This window comes from Nicotiana sylvestris, chromosome 11 (assembly GCF_000393655.2).
Source record: "Nicotiana sylvestris chromosome 11, ASM39365v2, whole genome shotgun sequence".
NCBI lineage: Eukaryota > Viridiplantae > Streptophyta > Magnoliopsida > Solanales > Solanaceae > Nicotiana > Nicotiana sylvestris.
In genome coordinates this window covers 49,017,694-49,034,884 of record NC_091067.1, presented here as the reverse complement: position 1 = coordinate 49,034,884, position 17,191 = coordinate 49,017,694, and the positions used below count along the sequence as shown (strand labels likewise).

Below are 17,191 nucleotides of genomic sequence, written 5' to 3'. Positions count from 1 at the left end.
AGGTAATGTTCCGTTATCCGGTAATTAACCAATTACCCGCATAATTTAAAAATTATCTCAAATTACCTAAAAATACTACTCATTTTTTTAATATACTTTATATATTACACTACCGTGGTCATGTGGTACCTTGCATGGTACTAGTTCCTAATTATCGGATATTATTGCTCGACTCGTATTTTATCCCAAATTGGCCACTTTCAACGAAACTCGTTTTCTTTAATTCGTGTACCTCTTTATCCTTCATAATACTTATTTATCACTTGTTATAAATAGCGTAAATACGTTAACGTCAAGATGATCTCATCCCCGAGTCTACGTCAATTAACTGAAGACGAAACTTTTAATGTACGAAACGCGAGATGTAACATATTTGCTTCTTTTTTTCTTCTTTATATAGAAGTTTTTTTTTGTTTTTCTTTTGGAGCTTAAATATCTTCATATACACAACTTTGAGATATTTATTTCTACACACAATGTACAACCTTACCAATTTCCAATTAACGCCGACACCCCAACTTAGATTTTTAGCCTCATTCTTAATCGTTCAAGGAGGGACGAGTTCAAAAGAGGGGATTGTTTCACAAAGAGGTAAAGATTTGTAATGTAGTAGCCAAATGAAATGATTGAAGGCTCAATGGAGGTAACTAGGATAATTTATTTACCAGGGAGGTTCATTTGGTCAAAACCTAGTTAGCAATCACAAAGAGAGCCTGAGATCATTTCAACACCCAATCATCAACCTAAAAATTGCATTAAGAAACCAACGGGCAAGTCCTAGACATTACAAGTTAAGCACATACATTATTTACACCAATTCCCACTCACTCACAATGCATGAACTATTTGATTCGGCATAATTTCATCCCTCAAGTGAATACAAGGCAACTCAAAGTTTCATCACATGGTATTTGAGATTCCAGGTAATCACAAAGTCAAAGAGCGAGCCTCGATTTCACAATAATGACTAACGGTTTATTTACAACATTTGAAGGGTGCAATTTTATTTAACAAAAACTTGTCACATGCTTGAAACTAGAACAAAAAACACCAAACAAGTCAAGACATTTTGTGCTACTACCATGGTCCTACTATTACACCCTTAGAAAAGAACCCGGCGAAGAAAAACCAAGGGGAATTCATTGCTATATACACATCTACACTAATAAGGTAAAAAGTTTAAAGAGTTATATACATGGTTCACAAAAAATTGACTACCTCACCCCCAACCAAAGAGCATGCATTTTCCCCAATACATTGAGCAAGTAAGAGAAAAGTTTAGCGGCTTCCTGGGTGCACTAAGTGCTTGTGGAGTTGGGAGTTGACACTGTGGAGGCAGTGGGTGGATTTTCTAACTGGACAGTAGATGGAGCATCCGAAGTGGGCGTGGAGCTGGAGGCTGACACTATGAAATCAACGGGTGGAACCTCAGACTGTGCAGTAGTGCCTGGGACCAACATAGGAAGCTCTGCCAGTTGCAAAGCTGGGTCTTGGACCTGGAAGCTGCTACCCTCACCCAATGATGACTGTGTGGTCGAAAGAGTGTCTTTTGTGACCATATCTACAACGGAATGCGCAATAGCTGTCTACACATCTGCTTCCTCCTCATCCGGTGTCTCTGTAGAAACAACAATCTACTTACCTCTGTTGTCCCGCTGACCCTCATCCTCCTCAAGTAACCCTTCCTCATCAGTTTCCTCTTTATCAGTTTCCTCCTTAGACCCTTTGGATTCCTCTTTTGAATGATCATCTATATGCACAACAGGGCTTGAAGCCTATGAAGCCTTAGTATCATGGCTCACCTCAGGGGCTACCTCAGCTGACATGAGGTTTTTGAAGTTAAGGCCAAAGTTAGGAATGTGGGAGGTATCAGTGCCCTCCTCCCCTACCTCCGGAAGAAGAGAGGTAAAATCAAACTCCAGGTTTTGCATTTTGAGCAGCTCTGAATTTAGCTAAGCTACCTACTTCTTAAGTTGAGGCATGTACCCAACTTCGCCTCACTCAACCCTCTCAAGGCGCACTTCAAAGTGCTTGAGTCGATCCTTATAAGTTGTATGCTGTTTTTGAAGATCAGTTACTGAGGTTTGGTTTAGGGCCAGTGCTTGCCGAATGAGAGATGGAAGTTCTTTCAGTAATTTGTCTACTTTGGCATTTGCATGTTGTGCCAGTAGACCAAGCTTTGAAAGTGCAGGAAATGAGGTAGGTAGTGGTGCAGTGGATGGTCTAGGAGTGGATGTGGAAGTGGCTGGTATAGAAGGAGTGTCTGATGAGGTAGCAGGTGCAGCTGAGGCTAGAGGAGGAGTGAGTGAAGGCTCTGGTGGATTGTCGACCACTTTATCGGCAACATCATTGATCCAGGTGATATCGATATCCTAAACAGTTTTTGCTATGAGATCATGTTTAGGGACATGAGAAACCATCACAACTTTACATAAGGCATGTATTAGGCATGGAAAAGGGAGAAAAGTTGTTGTCTGGTTCGCCCGGATCCCAATCTCACAGTATATAATCTCTCCCACATCAACCTTGATGACCATCATGATGCAAGCAATGAGGATTGCCTTCTCGATGCTTATATATGTTTCATTCCTTGAGGGCGTTAGACGGGAGCAGACAAAACTTAGCCAGTACTGACCTTCTTGAGTAAGATCCCTGTTGTAGATCATTTGGCACGGTGCAATCCAAGGTGGAGTTCCCTTGGCTATGACAGAGGCTACCCAAGCACGCTCGGATTCCTTGTTTTTAAGATTTTCATCATATTTTGTGGTGCCTGGCTCCCAATCCTCAAAATATACATCATTGATTGATCCTGCATCACAGAGGACTTCAACTCCGCAGACTAAAATAGAGTCGAAGAACCTATAGTTTCTCTTTTGTACTACATTGCTGGATGCAGCATAGGCAGTATAGAATTCCCTTGTGAGTGTCTCCTTGTACTCTCCTAGGACCTGACTTAAGGACTCTCACCCCCTCTTTTTGATGTTTTCTAGTACATGGGGATAGTGTTCTTTTAAATCGTTCAAGCTTAGATGTTTCTCTTCGAGGATTTTTCTCTTTCCTAAGCCTTCCCTATACAAGGTCCGAGAGCCAGAAACCCCAAACCTGAGATCTTCACCATTTTTCGGCGTGCTTTAGCATGGAGGTCAATAGGTGGCACAAGATCAGTTTATGCCTCCTCCTCTTCAGACTGGGAGGAATGCTCAGTTATACTTCTGGCTGTGGCAGGCCTGGTGCGTTTGGATTGTTGTGCTTGTTAGCTCAGAGCAGCAACCTGTTTCTTTCCTCGAGGGGGAGGTTGTCACGATGACAAAGATTTCTTTGGTTCCATTCTTTTAGATTAATCAACGAGTGAGTATGTGATATGGCATGTACAACATGTTAAGAAGGAAAGAACACTGAAGAAAGAAGTTGGTTTTTTAATCAGTTATACAATCGTATAACACTTCTGCGAGCTGCAGAACCCATCGCGTAATTCAACACTCAAAAGCCAAACAAATTCTACGGTCAACAGAAGTGGTCGCAGACTAACTTATGCGACCGCAGATTGGTAGCATTTTGCTCCTCAAATAGAGCAGTTTATCTACCGCTGTCTGTGACCATTATGCAGCCCACATAATGTTTTTGTGGTCGCAAATCCAATCGCACAAGGGTTTTGAGACAACTATATATGGTATAAAATGCGATGACTCTACTTTCCGCGAAACAGTTATGCGGACCGCAAAGATTATCGTTCTTAGTCAACAGCTAAAAATAAAGTTTTCGCCCTCAGTTAGTGTACACCCAGCAGGATGAAATTTAAGCCAAATGCTACAACTTTCCCACCCCTTTTTATTTCTCCTATTCTCCAATTCAAACCCCCATATAGCAATTTACCCACAATAGCCCTTAACCTAGGTTATCGGTAGAGAGCCCCTAACCTAGGTTATCGGTAGAGAGCCCCTAACCTAGGTTTTCAGTAGAATTCCTCTAACCTAGGTTTTTAGTGGAATCACTTTAGATGAATTACCCACAGTACAGAGTTGGGGGAGAAAACAATGAGAGCACACAGAAATTTTCACATGGCAATTTTCAATTGATGAAGCAGGAAAACAAAGGGGAAAAGCGAGCATACCAAAATCAAGAGGGACAATGTTGGTTTGAAACACGAGTAAGGTCAACCCCTTCCTTTTCAATTCCTTATTGAATCTTCTTGTTTTGTTGTTTCAATATTTTTGATCGTTTTATCTTTTCTTATGTGTTGAGCAGTGTGTTGTGTGTGCGGTTGACGAGAGAGTGATGAAAATGATTTAGGGAGTTAGGGTTAAATACCTGAGAGGTTTGTGGTTAGGCAACCCATCACATATCACATTATGCGATTGCATATGTGTTATACGATGGGTTAGTGACTGAGTTTGGTAAACCAATTATGCGATAGGTTCTGCAGTCACATAATTTTTATGCGGGCCGCAGAAATTACATTTTCACTGCATTTTTGAAGGCTCAGATAGCATATTTTTCTGCCTATGTCTGCAACCATTATGCGGTCCGCAAATCCACTATGCGGTCGCATATGTTGTTGCGGAATCAAAGGTTTTTCTTTCCTTCACTTTCCTCTGCCCTTGCATCCTGTTTTATTGTATTTTGGGTCACCTGCATTCTAACACACATGACAAACTGCTCAACACCTAGAATTAAACTTGTTGAAATTAAAATCTAGCCAAAATGTGTTACCACACATGGGTTGCCTCCCAAGAAGTGCTTGATTTAACGTCGCGCCAAGATGATGTGACCCCTCTTTTTGTTAAGCATTGGTGGTGGTTGGTGTAGGACCATATTTGAGTGTGAATTGTTCTATCAAATGCCTTTCTCCACTGGTTCCGAGAAAATGCTTGACCCTTTGGCCATTTACTTTGAAGGTTCGAGTCCTGTCCTCGGATTCCAATTCAATGGCACCATAGGACGACACATTCACAACTTTGAATGGGCCAGACCATTTTTTTGAGTTTGCCCGGAAAGAGTTTTAGTCTTGAGTTGAAGTGCAAGACTAAGTCACCTGATTTAAATTCCCGTTTCATAATCTTCGTATCATGACAAACTTCATTCTTTCCTTGTACATGGCTACATTCTCATAGGCATGCAAACGAAATTCTTCCATCTCGTTGAGTTGTGTCAACCTTAGATTAGAAGCTTCAGCCCATTCAAGATTTAACTTTTTCAATGCCCACAAAGCTTTGTGTTCAAGCTCCACTAGCAAGTGACATGCCTTACCCAAAACCAACCGGTACGGTGAGGTGCCAATGGGAGTCTTGAATGCTATTCGATATGCCCATAATGCATCATCTAGCTTCCTTGACCAGTTGGTCCTGTTTGTATTGACAGTTTTTACTAGGATGCTCTTGATCTCCCTGTTGGAAACTTCAACTTGACCGCTTGATTGAGGATGATAAGAGTGGCCACCTTGTGCTTAACTCCATATTTCTCGAGCAGCCCGACAAAAGCTTTGTTGCAAAAATGAGAACCACCATCACTAAGGATTGCTCTTGGGGTTCCAAACCACGTAAATATGTTCTTCTTAAAGAAGGTGGTTACACTTCTTGCCTCATTGTTAGGCAAGGCAATTGCCTCGACCCATATGGAGACATAATCTACTGCCACCAGGATATATGTCATGCCATAAGAGCTTATGAAGGGACCCATAAAATCTATCCCCCACACATCAAAGATCTGGACCTCCATCACAAATATCATATGCATCTCATGTCTTCTAGAAATTAACCCTTGTCTTTGACATTGATCACATGCCTTAACCATTTGGTTTGCATCTTGGTAGATCGATGACCACTAATAGCCACATTCAAGCACTTTTGCCGCAGTACAATTTCCACCATGATGTTCCCCAACTGGGGAGTCATGACATGCTTTGAGAATTTGAATTACCTCATCTTCTGGAACACAACGCCGAATGATGTTGTCAGCGCAAATCCAGAACAGAAAAGGTTCCTCCTAATAATATTGCCTACACTCTCGCAGGAACTTCTTCTTCTGATAAGCTTCCAATTCGTTGGGGATAAGGTCATTAACCAAGAAGTTAGCAATGTCGGTATACCAAGGAGTGAAAGTGCTAGAAAATGCCAATATGTGCTCATTTGGGAAGGCATCATTAATTTTAAGATCTTCTTTTGGTCTCCCTGTCTCTTCAAGCCTAGATAAGTGATCCGCAACTTGATTCTCTGTTCCTTTCCGATCTTTGACTTCAAAGTCAAACTCTTGTAATAAAAGAACCCACCTAATCAATCTTGGTTTAGCATCCTTCTTCGCCATAAGGTAGTAGAGAGCAACATGATCAGTGTAGACAATCACTTTGGAACCCAACAAATAGGCCAAATTTTTCAAAAGCATAGACAATAGCAAGCAGTTCTTGCTCCGTCACAGTGTAATTCATTCATGTACCATTGAGTGTCTTGCTTGCACAGTAGACAGGATGAAGAATCTTATTATGTCTTTGACCAAGTATTGCCCTAATAGCTACACCACTAGCATCACACATGAGTTCATATGGAAGAGACCAATTGGGTGTGACAATAATAGATTCCGCGGTGAGCCTCGCTTTCAATTCCTCAAAAGCTTTGAGACACTTCTCATTGAAATAAAACTTTGCATCTTTTTCAAGGAGCTTTCAAATGGGATTTGCAATATTTGAGAAGCCTTTGATGAATCGCCTATAAAAACCGGCATGCCCCAGAAAGCTCCGAACACCTTTTATCGAAATGGGAGGAGGAAGTTTGGAAATGATCTCGATCTTTGCCCGATCAACCTCTATATCTTGCTTGGAGATCTTGTGGCCCAGAACAATACCCATGTCTACCATGAAGTGGCATTTTTCCCAATTTAGCATAAGGTTTGTTTCCTTATATCTTTTGAGAACCTGCCTAAGGTTGTCAAATCAATGCTCAAAGGAATCACCAACCACAGTAAAGTTATCCATGAACACCTCTAAGAAATATTCCACCATGTCAGAGAAGATTGACATCATGCATCGTTGAAAAGTAGTCGGAGCATTGCATAGCCCAAATGGCATCCGGCTAAAAGCAAAAGTTCCATATGGGCATGTGATGTTGTCTTCTCTTGATCTTGTAAGGCGATGTTGATTTTGTTATAGCCAGAATAACCATCCAAGAAGCAATAAATTGACCTTCCCTCTAGCCGATCAAGAATTTTATCAATAAAAGGCATAGGGAAATGGTCCTTGCAAGTATCACTATTGAGCTTCCGGTAGTCCATGCAAACTCTCCACCTGGTCACTGTCCTTGTTAGGATGAGCTCATTTATGTCATTTTGAATGACGGTCATGCCTCATTTATTTGGCACACATTGCACCGGGCTCACCCATGGACTATCAGCAATGGGGTAAACAACCCCGACATCCAACCATTTAATGATATTCTTTCTTCACCACCTCTTTTATGGAAGGGTTTAACCTTCTTTGACGCTCCCCGCTAGGTTTGCTTTCTTGCTCCAATTGTATCTTGTGCTCACAAATTCCAGCAGGAATCCCTCGGATGTCCACTATTGTCCACCCAATGGCCTGTCTGTATTCCCTCAAGATATTCAATAGTTGTTCAACCTGCACATCATTTAACAAAGAAGAAACAATTACAGGTAGAGCGTCATTAGAGCCAAAAAATTTATACCTTAAGTGCGATGGAAGTGGCTTGAGCTCAAGTTGTGGAAGCTTGATAATTGAAGGCTAGTAGGAGGAGTGACTCTATTCTCTAAGTCAAGTGAAAGTTTCTTTGGTGCATAAGTGTAAGACCCAAGACATTCCAATGCATTCACTGATTCCATGTATCCTTCCATATCTTCACCATCAAAGTTTACCAAAATAGTCGCCAATGCCTTACCAAGGCATTCCTCTTCCGTCTTCACCTCGACTCCATGCTCTACCTCATCAACAACATCAATATTTGAGATACTCTAGTATGTATGCGGCAATTTTATACCCTTACTTCCTTGAAAGGTAACCTCTTCGTCATTAACTCGGAACTTGATCTCATTTCATTCCAAATCCATGAGTGATCTTCCGGTAGCAAGGAATGGTCTCCCCAAGATGATAGAGATTTCTTTATCAACAGAACAATCGAGGATAACAAAGTCGGCAGGGATGAGGAACTTTCCCACTTTGACAAGGACATCATCTACAATTCCTACCTGTCTCTTTATTGAACGGTCGGCCATTTGTAACCTCATACTTGTTGGCCTTGGCATACCTAACCCCGCTTGCTTGTAAATAGAAAGAGGCATTAAGTTGATGCTAGCCCTATTATCATAAAGGGTCGTGCAAAATCGCGCAACCCAATAGTGCATGGGATGGTGAAAGCTTCGGGTCCTCTTTCTTTTGGACCGTGGTTATTACAATGATTGAACTAACTCATTCTTGTGGTTCTCTTTTAGTGATTAAGTCCTTCAAATACTTAGCAAAACCCGACATCTCTTGAAATGCTTCCACAAATGGAATGTTTACCGATAATTGCTTGAGAATGTCATAGAACTTTTCAAGTTTTCTATCATCAACCCCCTAGCAAGTCTTTAAGGGAAAGGAGGTGGAAGCCTAGGAATTGGTGCTAGAGATTTTGGTGCCTCTATTACCTTTTTCTTAACCTCCTCATAGTTCACTTCTTGAGTTCTCACCTTCTTCAGGAGCCTTTCAACTTCAACAGAAATTGGCACCTCAACTTGTGCCTCGACTTCTTGTTCGGAATCTTCCACTTTAACCACTTGTTTATTCTCTCCTTGAAGTAGTTTCCCACTTCGAATTGTGATTGCCATACAATGTGAGGTTGGGCAACTCTCATTACCTTTTGGGTTTGCAATTGTGTCACTTGGGAGTGTGCCCTTTTGCTTCAGATTTTGATCTCTTGAGAGCTCTCTCATTTACATCTCCAACTTTTGAATAGATGTGGTATGAGATCCCACAAACCCAGTCATGTTCTTCATTGAAGTGTCAGATCTATCTTGATTTTACAATACTCGTTCAAGCATGTTTTCCAACTTGGACTCACTCGAAGAACTTTCTTTCCAATGTGGAGAGTTTGAATATTGCCCCTTTGGAGGAACACAGGGGTTGGAACTCCGATTTGAAAAATTATTATTGTTGTTACTCTAATTTCCTTGATTTGAACTACCTTGGTCATTTTGCCACTATTAGTTGCCTTGCCCTTGCGGGTTAGGCCTCAATTGGTTTTGTTGTCCTGAACCTTGGCAGGGTGCCTTTGATAACCTCATTCAGAGTTGTTGGCATAATTTGCTTCCTCGTAATCCTCATTTGACATGGGTTGAACATCTTCCACCACGTTCGTCCTTTTTGTTTGGCTTTCAGTGAACATATTCGTCAACACATTGACGTTGGTGGCAAGCTCAACAATTACTTGATCTCTTTCTTGGTTCTCCTTAATCATGTTGGTCAAAGATGGAGTACCATATGCAATTCCACTCGTGGAGTCCTCTGAGTGCCAAGCTTGGTTATGTTTTGCCATTTTGTCAAGGATTTGTGTGATCCTTGCAAATGTTTTATCCATAAAAGATCCATCAGCTGCATTTCTGGGTATGGATTGATTCATAGGATCCAAGCCCATGTACAATTTCTCCAACAAGATAGTATCCGGAAAACCATGATTCGGAAACCTCACTAAATATAGCTTGAACCGATCCCATGCCTCATGTAGATGTTCTCCTGGTAATTTCTTGAAAATGAAAATTTTATTCCAGAGCTTAGACCTCTTGTTCTGTGGAAACCATTTTGATAGGAAAGCTCGGACAAGCTCGGGCCAAGTATGAATGGAATTAGGTGGTAGATTTTTGATCCATTGTCTTGCCTCTCCAGTTAGAGAGTACTTGAACACCCTCAACCTTAGGGCATTATCTGAAATGTGATTCTGCTTGTGCATCACACACACACCCAAGAAATTTCTGAGATGTTGTGTCAGATCATCATCTGTGGAATTTCGAAAAAACCCCTCTACCTTGAGCATTAGGATTAGACTGTGTTCCACCTTGAAGGTAGCATCATCAACTCTTGGAGGGACAATGGCATTCGTATCCTCAATATACTCATCTACATCTGCAAGGATATTCTCTTCTTCCAGCTCGCCCATGTTTACCTAGTGACACCAAGCAAAGCAAGTAAGGTGTGATGGAATAGAAGAAGGCGTAAAGTAAAACACACACTAATTAGTAATTTTAAAATCGTATTCTCCGGCAACGGCGCCACAATTTGATACGCTCAAATTACACTTAAATAAATAGTGTAAGGCGGTCGGTGTCAAATATAATAATGCAACAAGAATGTGGTCGAATCCCAAAGGGAATAGGTGTGAAAAGGTTACTTGAATAGTGTAAAACTTGACTTAAGTCGTAATTCTACTCCTTTAGCTTATAAAGAGAATGTAGTAATTGTGAATTAATAAGATAACTATTTTGTTATGAGAGTGTAATTAATTTAGTTAAGAAAACTAAGGTTGTGTCCCCATTTATGGAATGTAATGCTATCGGTGTTAATATGATATATTTCTAATGGAAGGTCCTTTGATATGCAAATGGTTCCTAAATGACTACCCAATATTTCCCAATAGTTAGGTAGTATCTCCTCTTTATAATTTTCGTAAATATAAAAGAGTTGCAATTGAAGACAACCAATTTATGACAAATAAAACTCACTTATTCCTAATTGATTCTATTAAACAAGGGTTAGGGCCTTGAGTTTTTGTTATTTAATTCTACCAAACCCTAACCCAGTTTTACAAGTAAAGATAGAGTGAAATAGCATTAGTCAATGTTTGCAACCATCAATATTAAATGAATCATGAGAAATGAATAAATACCAACCAACCATTATATATATATATATATATATTCAATAGCAAAAACCCATTAACAATACACCCATTTAGGGCCCACAACCTTAGTATTTAAGGTTAGCTACTCATACTAGAATCCAAGAACAAAGTAATAAATAAAGTCATAAAGCTTACAAAGATGACAAGATTCTCTTCTTCAAAAGCTTCCAAAACAATGTATTCAATGTCTCTTTTTTAGATAAGATGCCCCGCAAAAAACCTAGTTATTCTATTTATAATGGGCTAAAAATCGGGGTCAAATCACAAACAACCTAAATCCAATCTCTAAAGAAGAAAGTGATTACATTAAATCACAAACAATTTTTAAAATAAACCTATTATCTCAACAAGTGAATTATTTAAAAAATGATATTAAAGTTCACAAAATTGAACAAACTTTAAAAACCCCCGAAGTAAAAGATAAGATTAAACTGTTTCAGCAAAAACTCGAGCTAGAAGTTTGTTCCGATTTACCTACAGCCTTTTGGGAAAGAAAAAGGCACATAATCCACCTACCTTACATAAAAGAATTTAATGAACAAAATATACCTACTAAGGCAAGACCTATTCAGATGAATCATGACTTAATGGAAGTCTGTAAAACAGAAATAGGTGATCTTCTCCAAAAGAAGATTATTAGGCCTTCTAAATCCCCTTGGAGCTGTGCAGCTTTCTACGTTAACAACAACGCAGAAAAGGAAAGAGGAGCTCCTAGGTTAGTAATTAACTATAAACCTTTAAATAAGGTATTACAATGGATTAGGTACCCGATACCTAATAAAAGAGATTTATTAAAAAGAACTTATAAAGCTAATATTTATAGCAAATTCGATATGAAATCAGGATTTTGGCAAATTCAAATTGCTGAAGAAGATAAATATAAAACGACCTTTAATGTCCCATTTGGACAATATGAATGGAACGTAATGCCTTTAGGGTTAAAAAATGCCCCATCAGAATTCCAAAATGTGATGAATAATATATTTAACCCTTATAGTAACATGTCAATAGTTTATATTGATGATGTATTAGTATTCTCAGAGGACATAGATTCTCACTTTAAACACCTTAATATTTTTTTCAAAATAATAAAACACAATGGTTTAGTAGTCAGTGCTAAGAAGATTAAGTTATTCCAAACAACCATTAGATTCTTAGGGCACGACTTATATCAAGGTACTTATAAACCAATTTGTAGAGCCATTGAGTTCTCCTCTAAGTTTCCCGACGAAATCACAGATAAAACACAATTACAGAGGTTCTTAGGAAGCCTTAACTACGTAGCAGATTTTATTCCTAACATTAGAAAAATCTGTGAACCCCTCTACAAGCGCCTTAGAAAAAACCCAGTCCCCTGGAGTCTAGAACAAACAAACACAGTCAAAAGAGTCAAGTCCATTGTTCAAAAACTCCCGTGTCTAGGGATTCCAAATCCTGAAGAATTTATGATAGTCGAAACCGACGCTTCTGATGAAGGGTACAGTGGTATTCTAAAACAACGAATTTCTTCAGAATCTCCCGAACAGTTAGTTCGTTTCACTTCTGGTATATGGAATCCGGCTCAAAAGAATTATAGTACAGTCAAAAAAGAAATTTTGTCTATAGTACTATGTATTACAAAGTTTCAAGACGATTTAATAAACAAAGAATTTTTATTAAGAGTTGATTGTAAGTCAGCTAAAGAGATTTTACAAAAGGATGTTAAAAACCTTATTTCAAAACAATTTTTTGCCAGATGGCAAGCTTTACTGTCTAGTTTTGATTTTGAAATTGAATTTATAAAAGGGGAACAAAACTCTTTGCCTGATTTTCTAAACCAGAGAATTCTTACAGGGAAAAAATGAGACCACAAAAGGGTCCCTTCAGGGCCTCTCCGAAAAGGGAGAATAAGTATTCTGCTCTTGCAGAATTCCCACAATTACCAGTAAGACCAATGTTACTACCACCGGTGAGACCACCCGTGAGATCACTGCTAGATATAATGGTTACCCCTCCGAGAGTACCCACTACTGATAAAACCTCTGCCATGACAGTTCTTGGATCTATCCCACAAAGAACAGGTCCATTTCAACAGGCTTCCTCAAAAGCCTCCACCAGCCAAGCGGTAAAAACCTTGATAAGTGCTGATTACGAAATGAAGGTTCCTGAAACCTTCGCCCAAGCAGTTAATCCTCACACCCCCTCAAAAGCGGAAGATAAAAGACCGGTTTCCTCAGAGAAGGAAACGTTTGAGTTAATTGCAAAAGAACCAGTTAAAGTTTTAGCCCTAGATAAAGGCTATGAAAACCTTGACCTAGCAGACCTAATTCGTCCCTGTTACACAGACAGAAACTATGTTGATACATGTGATCCCCTAAAAACAAGGAGATACTATGAATTAATTCTTACAGATACTAAGTCTGTTACTTTGAACACACTCTCTATGATGAAAGAGATCCTACTAGTATTAGGATTTCGAAAATGACCATCAACAAAATTTTAAGCCCATTTGAATGGAATATGGATCATTTGCACACACCTATAGCTTTATCAGTCCAGTATAGGCCCCAAACCTATAATTACAAAGATTACGTAGATGCCTGGTTTAACTTTCTCTACCTACGACCAAAGACCCATACTTGGTTCGTTAAATACAGTGAGCAAGCCCAGAAATCTATATTACCCAGGTGGTTCTACGACTGGTGGAAAATCTTTGGAGGAACAGAGCAAACAATGCCTCGTAGCTTCCACAAGTACTATGTGAGATTCCTACTAGAACAAGAAATCTCTACCCTTCCTGACCATATAAAACTATGCAAATATTATTTTGCGAAACGAATCTCTTTTATAATTAATTGGTCATTCGAAGTAGAACAGATTGACAAAATCAAATATTTGGGAAAAATACCCAAAATCATTTACACCAGGATCTAGGTAGGCGGGCAGTAGTCCGCACGGCCATCCAGATCTAGCTGCTTTAGTACACTTTAAAGGTTGGCGGTAGTCCGCACGACCAATAAGGATTCGAAATATACGGAAATTCTATTATAGTTTAATGACTGTATGGAAGGATCTATATCCTTTTACCCAAGCAAGGGGCCTGTCTAAGCCCGATACATACTCTTACTGAGCCCATGTGTCTAGCAGTTCTAACTGTGAAAGAGGTAGCCCTTTTGACAACTTCAGCGGGCTTTAATGTCACAGCTGGCTAGACGTAGCCACTAAGGCAAAGCCAATAAGAGTAGTACCAGAACCGACTGTACCACCATCTTGGAACCAAATCAAGAAACTATATTAAAATTTCTTTATATTTTGAAAGAGTCTGGATTCTTCATGGTTAATATGCAAGAGAAATTAGTTCTTCAACATAGATATGAATCTGTTTAGCCGGACATAGTCACGGCTAGGGAGAGAGACTAAAAATACTAAAAAGAAGAATAAAAATATGTACCTTGTAGGCCGAGAAGCAAGGCCCTGAAGATGAACTTCAAAACTTTTATTAATTCTTGAACTTGATTTACAAACTATAAACTAAGCTATGAACTAAGTGTTTACAAAGGGGGTTGGTTGAGAGAGAGAGAGAGAGAGAGAGAGAGAAAGTAGAGAGAGAGGGGGGTTTCCGGCCTCCTTCCTTCAAATGAAGAAGCATTCTTAAATAACAAAAAAAAAGAATCTTGAATAGTAAAATGGGTCCCACATCTGGGTCCCTACACAGTGTTTTTACTGTAGATAAACAGTGTTTCTACTGTTGATGAACAGTGTATCTACTGTTTAAGTGGGTCCTGGCGGCTGATAAGCTGTCAAGTCTTCTTTTTGTCCATATTTTGCATCTGTTGGAGGAATTCTTCCACCTTGTCAATTTCTCTGTCAGATAATATCATTTCTGGCTGTATAGGTTGAGTATCTTCTACGAGGTCATCACCACTCGTCTCACTTCTCATTGAAGTGTCTGATTTTTCACACTGATCTAGTGATTGGAGCAGATTTCTTTTCAACCCTTCTAAGTATTGATTTATCAAATCCATTTTATCTCCATCTTGGATTGATATTCTCCGAGCAATATGTTTAACAGTGCTTTCTTCTACTATCCTTTTTTGAGGGGCTGTCACATATAAATGAATTTGTGTTTTTATAGAATCTAATAATTCTTGGCCGTATAACGTCTTTGTTTTGGGATCAGTTTTCATCAATTTGTCCCAAAAATTGTTGTAGAATACCCTATATAAACAAGGGATTTGTTCTTCCGTATAACCCATTTCCGGGGTCCATTTATGGATCCAGGGGATAGAAAATTCAATAAAGAAGTAAATCTGATCAATTTTTTCTAGATAGCAGATATGATCTGCGTGATATAAATCTGTTAAGAACGGCGAAGCTTTTGTCCATTCTTTGTATAACTTTAGAAATGGTTCGGGCAAAATCTTGGTAGTAGGACCGTGGTATGACCACCAGTTTAAAAACCAGTTAGGGATAGGTCCTGTAAATACCTTTGCGCATACTTTGATAAACCAAGTATGCTTATGTCTCTCATTGTTATAATAAAGCACCCTATCAAATGCTTGAATATAATCCCAATAAGTGAAATTCATAGGTGATTTATTAAGGCTTATCTGCCTTTCTTTCATTGTTGAAATACCCCATTCTTCAACAGATATAATCTGTTTGATAATGACTTTTGAAAAGTTATAAACATTTTCATTCGTGTTATAACCCGAAAAGTGCTGGAATTCTGCACTACCTGTACTGATCAGGATAGTTTCATAATAGGTGCGGGTTTTATATGATTCACCCGGATAGTATAATCCATTAATCAGATATCTCTGAAATATTTTCCACGGTTCTTCTTTTCTCTGAATCTCAGAGTTTTCAAGGAGAAATATCATTTCTCTCTTTGGTAACTTTTCATATGACTTGATATCGTCATTGTCTTCTTCTTTAGCAATTGAAGAAAAAGTATCACTTTGCTTTTTGGATGCTAAATAAGCCTGTAGATGTCCATATAACGGACTATCTTCTGGAATATCTTCCAAATGTATAGAATGTCCTAAGGATTCACCTGTATGCAGTACCTTTGAGTTTATCAAACTCTTTTTTCCTCTTTGTATCACTGGTGAATTTGACGAGGATCCGTATGACGATCCCTGAGAATAAGTCCTACTAGGGGACGATCTTCCCCTACCTCTGCCCCTGGTGACCCACGAAGGGTCCATTCTGCAGAAATTGTAAATCATTATTAAGTAAAAAGGATAGCATAATTCCAGTGCTGATATTATCTTGACCGAAGGGACACACATTTTCAATTAACTGAACAATATCAATAACTTCTTGAAAATTAGAGTGTTCTTCATCCCTTGTTTGAATAATGTCAGCCATAATAATATCAAGTATAACTTCTTGTAAGTCTCTATTTAATTTAATCACTTTAAGAATAGTGATTAGTACCTTATCATCCAAAAACATGGTATAATAATTCATAATCTATTCTAAATATTCCCGGGATAGAAAATCCGGAAGGGAATTATCAATTCCTTTTTTGTATTGTATTTCAAAATCGAAAGGTGCTAGCTGAGCCTGCCATCTAGCAAATATTAATTTTGAAGCATCGTGCTTAAAATCTTTGTCAAACATGTATTTAACAGATTGAGCATCAGTTTTTATCAAAAACTTTTGGTTGTATAAGTCGTCTTGAAATTTTAATACACACTTAACAATTGTTAACATTTCATGCGCCACAGTAGCGTATTTCTTCTGGGCTTCGGTCCATTTACCAGAGTGAAATCTTATTAAGTATTCACTCTTATTATTGGGATTTACTTGTTTCAAAATCCCTCCATATCCAACATTAGACGCATCTGTCTCGATAATCTTTTGCCAAGTAGGATTGGCAAGGGTTAAACAAGGTAGAGATTTAACCCGCCCTTTAATACTTTTGACTAACTCAGTATGTTGGTTAGTCCAAGGGTGTTTATGATCTTTCTTCAGCCGATCGTATAGAGGGGCTAGATCTCGTGACAAACTTTTATAAAAAGGGGATATATAATTCAGACTACCCAAAAATCTTTGTAATTGAGTCCTGTCAGTGATAACATCAGGAAATTTTGAGGCAAAATCAATAGATCTTTGTATTGGGGTAATTTTTCCCTGGCAAATATTATGACCTAGAAAACGAACACTTGTTTGGAATAGACTCATCTTGGGCTTAGAGATTACTAAACCGTTTTGTATAACAATTTTCTTGAAAATATCAAGATGCTTAATATGCATCTCCAGAGTTTTAGAAAATACCAATATGTCGTCAATATAAACGATGATAAAATCCAAATATGGGTTAAAAATATCAT

The 17,191-nt window shown here is 38.7% G+C and overlaps 1 non-coding gene across 1 annotated transcript; it reads left to right on the top strand.

Annotated features, from left to right (window-relative positions):
- The first annotated feature begins 9,642 nt into the window (after window positions 1-9,642).
- Window positions 9,643-9,749, top strand: LOC138882468 (small nucleolar RNA R71). The gene has a single exon (XR_011404071.1). It is a non-coding gene; the product is annotated as a small nucleolar RNA R71 (small nucleolar RNA).
- Window positions 9,750-17,191: the final 7,442 nt, after the last annotated feature.